The sequence below is a fragment of the Eubalaena glacialis genome, chromosome 4, assembly GCF_028564815.1.
Source record: "Eubalaena glacialis isolate mEubGla1 chromosome 4, mEubGla1.1.hap2.+ XY, whole genome shotgun sequence".
Classification (NCBI taxonomy): Eukaryota; Metazoa; Chordata; class Mammalia; order Artiodactyla; family Balaenidae; genus Eubalaena; species Eubalaena glacialis.
This window is the reverse complement of record NC_083719.1, coordinates 55321251-55331674: the sequence shown is the minus strand read 5'-3', so window position 1 is coordinate 55331674 and position 10424 is coordinate 55321251. Positions and strand designations below refer to the sequence as shown.

At 41.1% G+C, this 10424-nt stretch overlaps 1 long non-coding RNA gene across 1 annotated transcript in view; it reads left to right on the top strand.

Moving 5' to 3' along the window:
* Nucleotides 1-471: 471 nt before the first annotated feature.
* Nucleotides 472-10424, top strand: part of LOC133089738 (uncharacterized) — a 261707-nt gene continuing 251754 nt past the window's right edge. The window contains exon 1 of the long non-coding RNA XR_009700735.1: nucleotides 472-529. This is a non-coding gene — a long non-coding RNA (uncharacterized LOC133089738). The remainder of the gene's footprint in view (nucleotides 530-10424) is intronic.

Below are 10424 nucleotides of genomic sequence, written 5' to 3'. Positions count from 1 at the left end.
TAAACCTTATCTTGTGCAACGGGCACCTGATGATTGGGCCGGATGTAGACACCAGACCTAAGCGCAGCCAGTTCATAGGCTGGTGAGTAGCTTGTAAGGTGGCTGACAGGAAAAGCTTCTGACCAATACGAGTTAAGTAATTACAATGGGAAACAGACTCTGGAATTTGATCTGAGAAATATGGAGAGGATTAACCAGCTGGATTGGGGCTTAGGGGTGAGAGTGGGAGTGGATAGGTAGAGAAAGGAGAAGCTGCACATATTACCCTGTGTAACTGAACAGTGAACCCTCATGTCTTGAGGTAGCCTAAGTGAAGTTATTTCTGTCCTTTCCAACCCAAAGAGCATAATTAGCCCAGTGTAATGCTAGAGCATGGCTTCAGCCTGTTAATGTTTAAGCCATCTAGGGAGTGTGGCTTAAGAACAATTAGAAGTATGGAAAATAGAAAAAAAGCTCCCAAGTCCTGTTTTCTCCTTCATCTGCCAGCTACTGCATTGGAATGAGCTGGTGAGCAGCCTGTGCTGGGCAGGTGAGGTGTGATCTGAGCTCACTGAGGGCCACCCTTCTGTCTTTTTCCTGCTTCATTTATTCATGTCATAGCCAACTTTCTTACATATCCCTAGGACTTTTTTCTCAACTTCTCCTAAGTTATTCTTGACACCTTGTTCTACTTCCAGTGGAGTAGCCCTAGGAAATATGTAGCTGTCAAATGTGTAACAAGACATGCATTTTCTTGGTATATATCTTTTTCTTTCTGTTGGACTATGCTAATGGATCCCTGGAGTCTGCAGCGGGCTGAGGCAGGAGGTGCACTAAATGACCTCTCCAGACCTTTCACAGCTTAGCCATGCTAAGGAAAGGATTTCAATATAGTCATTTCCCAACCCCTCGTTGTAGAACGTCTATATAATCGTTTGATGCTTTTCCCTTTCCTTCACAGTTCAGTAGAGGCTGAGTTTGCTGGTCTTTAGATGAATAACTGACTAATTTGGTCTGGAATGTCATATAACTTATCATTGACAGTAATTTACTTTCTGGGATGCATTAAAATCTGTGGCGTGTGGGTGCGTTACTTACAATAACACATACTGCACGGAGTGGCCTGTGTAAATGAGTCAGGCATAAAGCTGCACAAGGCCAACTGGATCCTGTTTCACTAGAATCACTGTAGCCTGAGCAGCCTGGGTAAACATGACATGGGACTCTCATCTTCCTCCTAGGTGCCTCTTGGCAGGGTACAGTTTAGCTGTTTATGGGGTAGACTAGGAAAACAAACCATCTGTTGGCATTAAATGTGGAGAAAGGGATATTTCTGTTTGCCTTTACATTAATGCACTCACCTCCAATGTCCTGCCCTGAAAAGGCTTGGGTCCAGGAGGGGAAACAAAGGTGAAAGGCCTAGAGTTCTGTATTCTTCCTTGCCTGGGCCATTTGCTATACTTTGCCAATACCCAATCAATATTTTGGTGAGCATTGGTGCAGGGACAGGCTTGAGCCTGTGGACTGTCTGCGGTGATTACTATGGGAATATACTAGAGCCATGTGTGGGCATCAGTTTTGTACATAGGAAGGGGGAAAATGAACCTGGTAATATTTCCAGGTTCAGATTTTGCTGTAATTTCCGGGAACCTAAGCCTTTGCCCATCTCTGTTTTCTCCTCATAAAAGGAGATGCTAACACTGATGGTACCCTTAATGCTGAGATATAATCCCCACATATATGATTGCAATAGTTCTTGTTTCCATGACATATATCCAGGTTTTTGAAAATAATAAGATTTTAATCATATTTTCTTAGTAGAAGAGTTAATATTTAGGGAAATCTGGCTGATTGAACAGTAGCTCAGAAATAGTTATCAGGTGTATTTATTATTTAAAAAAAATTATTAAGAGGCCACAGTATTAACAGAATAGTGGGTGGGGTGAACCAGGAGGATGACACTTACCTAGGCATTTAAAGCATTGTCAGTAAAATGCCTCCAAGAGCTACAAAAGCAACATGGCAATAGAAGTGAGAGGAAAAGAACTCTTATGGATTTGAACCTGATTATCCTGAGGGATTCCAGAGGGGAAATTAATGGCTAATTCCTGTGAGGCAGAGAGACTAAGGGCAGATTACCATAGTGATCTCTACTAGCAGCAATTTGGTTTATTTTATCATTTCTATTTCCCATTTGGTTATGAGAACATTCTCATAAACTTACATCTTTCACAGCCCACACACTAAGTTCTGAAAGCAATGTCATTTAACTTACCACCAAATATAGTCCTGTCGTTGAACACTACCCATTTACACAGAATCATGGTTCCCTCTGCAACATCCTCAAAGAGAACAAAATAAATGGCATAAACAGAACACAGGGTCAAGGTCTCCTCTTTCTATATGATGCTGCCATGACTTTGCATTTGGTGAGTAATGAGGCTCCCACCCCCGTGAGGCAAGGCTGGTGATGGTCGCCCACATGGACCCACAGACTCTGGTGTCGACTAGGAGAGAGCATACAATTTGTGGACTAAATGAAGTGTTTGTGAGCAGTAGACATTAGGCAAAACTGTGAGATATTCCAGAGGCCAGAATGAATGAGGAAATTGGGTAATACGACAGAACATTTCCGTTAAGAATGTGCCCCACTTCCATTTATCCTGGTTCCAAAATGTTCAAACAATCTAAAAGAATATAGAATAAAATGATACATCCTAACTTCTCATCTCCTGATTTTTACTCCCCTCCCCAGAGGTAGCCACTGTTTGGTTTTTTTTTTTTTTTAATGTGTAAACCTTTTATGCCCAAGTATATGTATGTATTCAAGTGCGTATGGTTTTTTTAAGTAAATGGGTTGATATTATAAACATTGTCCTATCATTTAGCAATATGTCTTAGAGAATATAAATAGATAACCTATATTCTTTTAAAATGTAGTGTCATTCTCCCTTAGGTGGACATTTAGCTTTCTCTACTATAAACAATACTGCAGTGAATATCCTTGTTTATGCTTCTTTGTGCACAGATGCAAGCATTTCTCCAGAAGAGAGGCTTACTGGTGAAATTTCTGGGTAGAATTTTATGTGTATTTACCATATTGACAGATGTTGCCAAATTGCTTTCCTAAAAGAATACTGATTTTCATTCCCATCATCAGTGTATGAGAGTATTCATTTTTCCCATATCCTTGACAACTCTGTATATTATCAATCTTGTTAATTTTTACCCATGTTGTGGATGAAGAGGAATGACTTAGTTGTTTTAATTTGTGTTTCCTTGATTAGTAAAAGCTGAGCACGTTTCCCAGCAAATTGACCCTTTGCATTTGTTCTGTGAAACGTCTGTTCTTGTCCATTGCACCCTTTTTATTTTTCCCTATGGTGGTGTTATTTTATTTTCTCACAGCCACTCCATAAGGACATTAGGGAGATTTTCTATTTTGGCTGATATTCCCTCAGTGACCAGTGCTAGTGTTGGAATTAAGATGATATGAACCAGTATCCTCTTGTATGTGCTCTGTGTTTCTTGATAGGACAGGGGTGCAGGGGCAGAGGCCTACAGCTTACAGTAGATGCACTTTATCATTTTAGCCCAAGACTCCTCCTCATTTTTTTTCCTTCGGTAAGTGTACCATCTTACATTATCCCAGGAAATATTTTTTTCAAGTAGGAACTGAGGCATATTTTTTTCTCTTTTGACAAATACCATGTAGTTAAACCTCTCAGCATAATTGGTCCTCTTTCAAAGATTTTTCGTGTGGAATATTTATAGTGAAATGTAAGTCTGTCTGGTATGTAAACAGAGTTAATTACAGCTATTATACTCTCCCTTACACTTCTCAGTGATTGCTTAGAATGTCACATCTTGATATACTTTCAAGAAAATTGGAATTTAAAAATGTGTTTTGAAAAGAAGGCAGAAAAAAAATGAGAGTTCTGTGGGATGGATAAAGTGCTTAATGTTCTTTTGGTGGGTAGAGTCAATAATATTACCTTTCCTGAGTAAAGAGGAAAACTATGTTTGTTTACCTGAATCTCACGTCTGTTGTCATTGCTTTTTTTTTTGGCTGAGTTCTTTTATTTTAGTTGTGTGTTGCAGTTGACTAGATAAAATAAATCAGAAATAGGCTCAATTGTTGCCATTTCTTAGATAGGCTGGAAAAATGTTCTTACCAAGGAAGTATAAGAAAAGGAAGAAATATCCAGAATCAATATTTCATCTGCAGATATGGTACTGATACTTGACAATTTTTTTTTTTTTTTTTAAACACAGACTGCCTGGATTATCAGTCTGACTCCAGTCTGACTCTTTTGATACTTTAAAAAAAAAAATTTATTTATTTATTTTTGGCTGCATTGGGTCTTAGTTGAGGCATGCGGGATATTTTGTTGCGGCACGTGGGCTTCTCTCTAGTTGTGGCACGTGGGCTCCGTATTTGCGGCATGTGGGCTCAGTTGCCCCGTAGCATGTGGGATCTTAGTTCCCCCACCAGGGATCGAACCTGTGTCCTCTGCATTGGAATGCAGGTTCTTAACCACTGGACCACCAGGGAGGTCCCTTGACAATGTTTTTTTTTTTTCCTTTTAAATTTTTATTTATTTATTTATTTATTTATGGCTGTGTTGGCTCTTCGTTTCTATGCGAGGGCTTTCTCTAGTTGCGGCAAGCGGGGGCCACTCTTCATCGCGGTGCGCGGGCCTGTCACCATCGCGGCCTCTCTTGTTGCGAAGCACAGGCTCCAGACGCGCAGGCTCAGTAATTGTGGCTCACGGGCCTAGCTGCTCTGCGGCATGTGGTATCTTCCCAGACCAGGGCTTGAATCCATGTCCCCTGTGTTGGCAGGCGGATTCTCAACCACTGCGCCACCAGGGAAGCCCAACAATGTTTTTTTAACTCTCTTTTTCCAGGTTACATCAGTCTGAGGGGAGAGGCTTGGAAAACTAAGGTGAGGGTGATGGTCACAAATAATTTTGACCCTGAACACTTACCAGGCAGAATCATTAGGACCTCAACCTTCTTGTCTCTCTTCTACTCTCCAAGCTCTCTCCCTTTCCTTGGCCTGGTCCTGCTTGATGCCCATAGTCTCTGTGGAGACTCTCAACCTCTCAAACGTCTGTCCTGCTAGCGCCAGTGCTGATCTTTGTTTTGGAGCTGGTTGGCCTCCCCTGGGAGTTCCTGCCCACAAACTTCATGACCTTGTGCCTACCTACTGATCCTTTTCACTCTGTTTCCTCGCCCATGTTACAGTTCCCTAAGTGAGGAACATCCCGAGGGGTAGTCTAGATCTTTCTGTCCTTCTAATACTCTTGGTTTGAAGGAGATTTAGACAACCAATCCCAAGGATGGGTTGAGGACATTTGAATGGCGCCAAACAGTGCTACAAAATTTCACCTTTTTTATTAGCGCCAAACCAGTGACCCAGGAAGACATCTAGGTGCCTCATTAACCTCCTGCTTCGGGAAGGGGGGTTATCTACCAAACACAGTTTTCTTAGAGATGGGGGTAGGGATGGAGGCAGAGTTTTAGAGACTCTGCCAATTGGTCCTCTTGGCCAGGAAATCCATAAATCCCTCAGGTACAAAAGACTCCCTGAGAGCTGAGTCTGCTCTGATGTTGCTTAGGAGGTGGTCATGCAAATTCAGTCCCACTTCTGAAGATCTTCGGAAGCATTTTAAAAAAGGAAATTCTTCCACAAATGTGCTGACCTGATATTCCACTTAAATACCTAGAGTCTTAATTAAACCAATTTTTCAGCCATTTTCTAAAGCAATTCTCCAGGGGTATCAATAGCTCTCTCTATTTTCTTTTTCTTTTCTTTTTTTTTTAGTTGCAGCATATGGACTTCTTAGTTGTGGCATGTGGACTCTTAGTTGTGGCATGCACGAGGGATCTAGTTCCCAGACCAGGGATTGAACCCAGGTCCCCAGCTTTGGGAGCACAGAGTCTTACCCACTGGACCACCAGGGAAGTCCTGCCCTCTCTATTTTCTGCAAATGATAATGAAGTCATGGAAATTAGACTTTATGAAAAGCCTGATCATATCTCTAGTCCTAGCACAATCTCTCCCTCATCTTAACCTTTTACTTTGCATCACCAGAACTTGCATTAGGCCATCCTAGCTGTGTCAGTGCTTTTCACCATGGGCTTCCTCAGTCAAGAGCATTTATTGAGTATCCATGTGGCTGGGACCAATACCATAAGAAATTGAGTCTCTGCTCTTAAAACCCTCGTAATGGAGTTGACCCTGTTGGTTCAGGTACAGGCTAGAATGTGGCCCCCAGGACATCAGAGGTCACAGGTTTTTTCAGTTCAGGTGTACACGGAGACCTCCAAGATAGGCTGCAGAGGTCCAGCATTTCAGGAGGGAGGTATATAGTGTAATCTTTCAAAGCATGGACTTTCAAGTCAGATAGACCTGGGTCCAAATTTTGGCTCCACCATCTGTTAGCTGTGTGCCCTTAGACAAATTTCTTAACCTCTTCACACCTTAGTTTCTTATTTTGTAAGAGGAGCGATAATGTAATACTTGCCTTACGTAGACTTGTGTTGAGGATTAAATTTAAAAAAGGCTTAGCACAGAGCCTGGAACACAATAAGTGCCTAATAAATGATAGCCTTCATATTAAGTGGGCTACTGGCCTCTCCTTGGAATCTACTTGTCCCAAGGAGGGCCCAAAGACAGAAATAACTACAGAGATATCGAACATTTAGACTATACTAAGGGAGAGGTGCGTTTTTTTCTATTGAGAGACACTGACCCCTGATAGGAAATGATCAATTGAAGACCTTGTTAAAAAATGAATTTGCTTTTTTCCCCTCAGGGAAATATAAAATATTGAATCCACCTACTTTTAAGAACAAGGAACATAGCTCTTTACTCAATAAATAACCTGAGAATAGATTTCTAGAATTTTAAGGGACCTCAGAGGCCATCGGTATAATCTATTTAATAGATGAGACAGCTGAGGGGCAGAAATATAAACTGACTTTGTCATAATTACCCTCCTTCACCACGAGAGACCATAGGAAGAGACCCTTCTAAGTCTAACACTAGCATTTTCCACTATACTGTGTGCCTAGTTGTTCAGTAAAACAAGAGGGAGAGGAAGAGAGAAAGAAGATATTGAGAAGAGGGAGAGAGAAGGAAAAGGAGTTAGAACAGAGAGGGAGATTCACATAGAGGAAAGTACAGAGAGAGAATGAGGAAAGGAAGAAACAAGGTGGTCACTTCCAACAGCAATAGTTTCATTAAATGTACATCATGTCAAGCGAAACTTTTCTCCTTTGATGAGGTCTGTCATTCTAAATGAATGTCTGGATGAATGACAGAATCTCATTACCAGTTGGGAGTCTGTGGCAATAATTCAGATGAGAAATATTAATGACATGAACTAGGGTAGCAGTGATAGAGATGGTTCCAGAGGTTGGATTTGGGATATATGTCAGAGAGACAGAGATACATATTGTTGGATTGGATGTTGGGAGGAAAGGAATGGAAGGGTAAAGAATGAGTCCAAAGTTTTTGACTCGAATAATTAGACAGATGGTGCTAACCATTTACTGAGATGGGGTAAGCCTTTGGACATGCTATATTTGATTGCCCAGGAAAAATTCTGAGTGCACAGTTGGCTATTTGAGTCAGGAGCTCAGCAAGGATCAAGGCTGAAGATATAAATTTGGGAGTTGTCAGTATAAAGCTATTTATGGGCCTGGATGAGATCATCTGTAGATGGAATGACTGTAGAAAGGAGAAGAATGCTGAGTCTAGAGTACTTCATCTTTTAGAGGGGCAGCAGAGGAAGGGGCTAGCACACGAGACCCAGGAGTAATTAGTGCAGGAAGTGCTGAAGATATGGGTTAAATGAGTCTTAGCTAGTAGTTTTGTTTTTTTAAAAATTTATATATTTATTTATATTTATTTTTGGCTGCGTTGGGTCTTCGTTGCTGCCCCTGGGCTATCTCTAGTTGTGGTGAGCGGGGGCTACTCTTTGTTGCGGTGTGCAGGCTTCTCATTGCAGTGGCTTCTCTTGTTTCGAAGCACGGGCTATAGGCGCACGGGCTTTGGTAGTTGTGGCACATGGACTCAGTAGTTGTGGCTCGCGGGCTCTAGAGCGTAGGCTCAGTAGTTGTGGTGCACGGGCTTAGTTGCTCCGCGACATGTGGGATTTTCCTGGACCAGGGCTCGAACCCGTGTCCCCTGTATTGGCAGGCAATTCTCAACCACTGTGACACTGGGGAAGTCCTGTTGTTTTTTTTTTTTAATTAAAAATTTTCTTTTTGGCTGCGGCACATGCGGAATCTTAGTTTGCCGACCAGGAATTGAATCCGTGCTCCCTGCAGTGGAAGCTTGGAGTCTTAACCACTGGACTGCCAGGGAATTCCTTAGCTAGTAGTTTAATAGAATCGTTTCTAAGGGGAGAATGGAATATGGAAGAATGTGGGCTGGATAGAGGTACAGATAGGTGGGTTAGGACTGTGTGTACCAAAGTAGTGTCAAACCATGAACCAGTGGAAACTTGAAGAAGATCTGTAGGAGAGGACCTCAGGTCTTGCTCCTGTCTCATGAACCTGGTTATAAAAACCCTCTCAAGAAGAAAGAATTTGGGTCAGACTTGCAGTGATACAAAGATGGAGAGATAGTTATCACATCAGATTGATTAGTAGGTTTTTTTTTTTTTACATGTTTATTGGAGTGTAATTACTTTACAAAATTGTGTTAGTTTCTGCCGTATAAAAAAGTGAATCAGTTATATGTATACATATATCCTCATATCCTCTCCCTCTTGCGTCTCCCTCCCTCCCACCCTCCCTATCCCACCCCTCTAGGTGGACACAAAGCACCGAGCTGACCTCCCTGTGCTATGCGGCTGCTTCCCACTAGCTATCTGTTTTACATTTGGTAGTGTATATATGTCCATGCCACTCTCTCACTTCGTCCCAGCTTACCCTTCCCCTCTCCCCGTGTCCTCAAGTCCATTCTCTACGTCTGTGTCTTTATTCCTGTCCTGCCCCTAGGTTCTTCAGAATCTTTTTTTTTTTTTTTTAGATTCCATATATATGTGTTAGCATACGGTATTTGTTTTTCTTTTTCTGACTTACTTCACTCTGTATGACAGACTCTAGGTGAAGGGATAAAGAAGATGTGGCACATATATACAATGGAATATTACTCAGCCGTAAAAAGAAACGAAATTGAGTTGTTCAATAGTAATAGTAGTGAGGTGATTTGTAGGTTTTGAAAGGCACGGCGAGCCATAGTAGATGCTCTGTGTCTGTTGCGCTAAACCAAGCATGGCCTGTTGAGGTGGTGGCCTAGAATGGCAGACTTGAGAGTGGAGGATTGGAGTCTAGAGACATTTGAAAAAGAAGTGGTGGCAGGATTTTATGACTTAAATAACTGGTTATAGGTGATGAGGGAGAGGAAAGAGGCCCAACTGATTCAAGGGTACAATAATTAGATAAGTTTTTACTGTAGGAAGGAAGAGTAGTTAAAAAAAAAGCCAACATGAGCTAGTTAACTCATTTTCTTTATCAGAACCATTAGTAACTCGTAGTTTGAATTTATATAGTTGTTTCTGTATATTGAAGGGATAATAAAAATTTAGTAAAAATAATTATAGCAAATTGGCTCTTCCATCCTTAAAAGATTACTAATTAACCAATTAATGTGTTTCTGTTTGCATAAAGCTGAGAGCCGAAGCCAAACGGTATAATAACATCAGTTCAGATATCACTTTTTGATGGTTTGCCAGTTGAATATTGATATGACTGCATTTATTTATGAGGTTGCTGATAATTTGAATTGCCCTGTGAGGGCCTGAGTTGTTTTACAAAACCATTCTCTCCTGCTTAACTAAATGGCATTAATCTTACCTCTCCGAAAGCACTGACTTCTGGCCAGAGATTTCTGTCTTATATTGAAGATGCTCTCAGTGATTGGGCTTCTGTGAGTGCCATGCCTGAAAGCCCTGCAGCTTTTTCTACCCTTCAGAGACTTTGCTAGGCTCCTGGATGGTACTCGTGAAGTGGCAGGAGGTATGTTCAACTTTCTTAAGGGAGAAACCCTTTCAAGCACTTATTTATATAAGCACTCATTTACATATAATTGCTTTCCTAATCCTACTCTGAACTCACGTTCAAATAAGGGATGAATATTATTGCTTTAAAAAACTCTCAAATTTTGACTTCTCTGGTACTCCCTATGAAATTAGTCCAAGGTCATAAGTTTTACTATATATGTCATTTTGTGCACTTTGTGCCTGACTTGCTTATATAAGAACATCAGCCACTTAAATTGAGAGAAGAGTTTTTATCTCTTCTTGCCAAGTTCTGAACATGATGCCATATATTTAGATTAGTTCAATAAGTATTAGAATAGTAGGAATTTGGAGCTGGAATGGAAATTAGATATTATCTTGTCTGCTTCCTTCCTTTTTCAGATG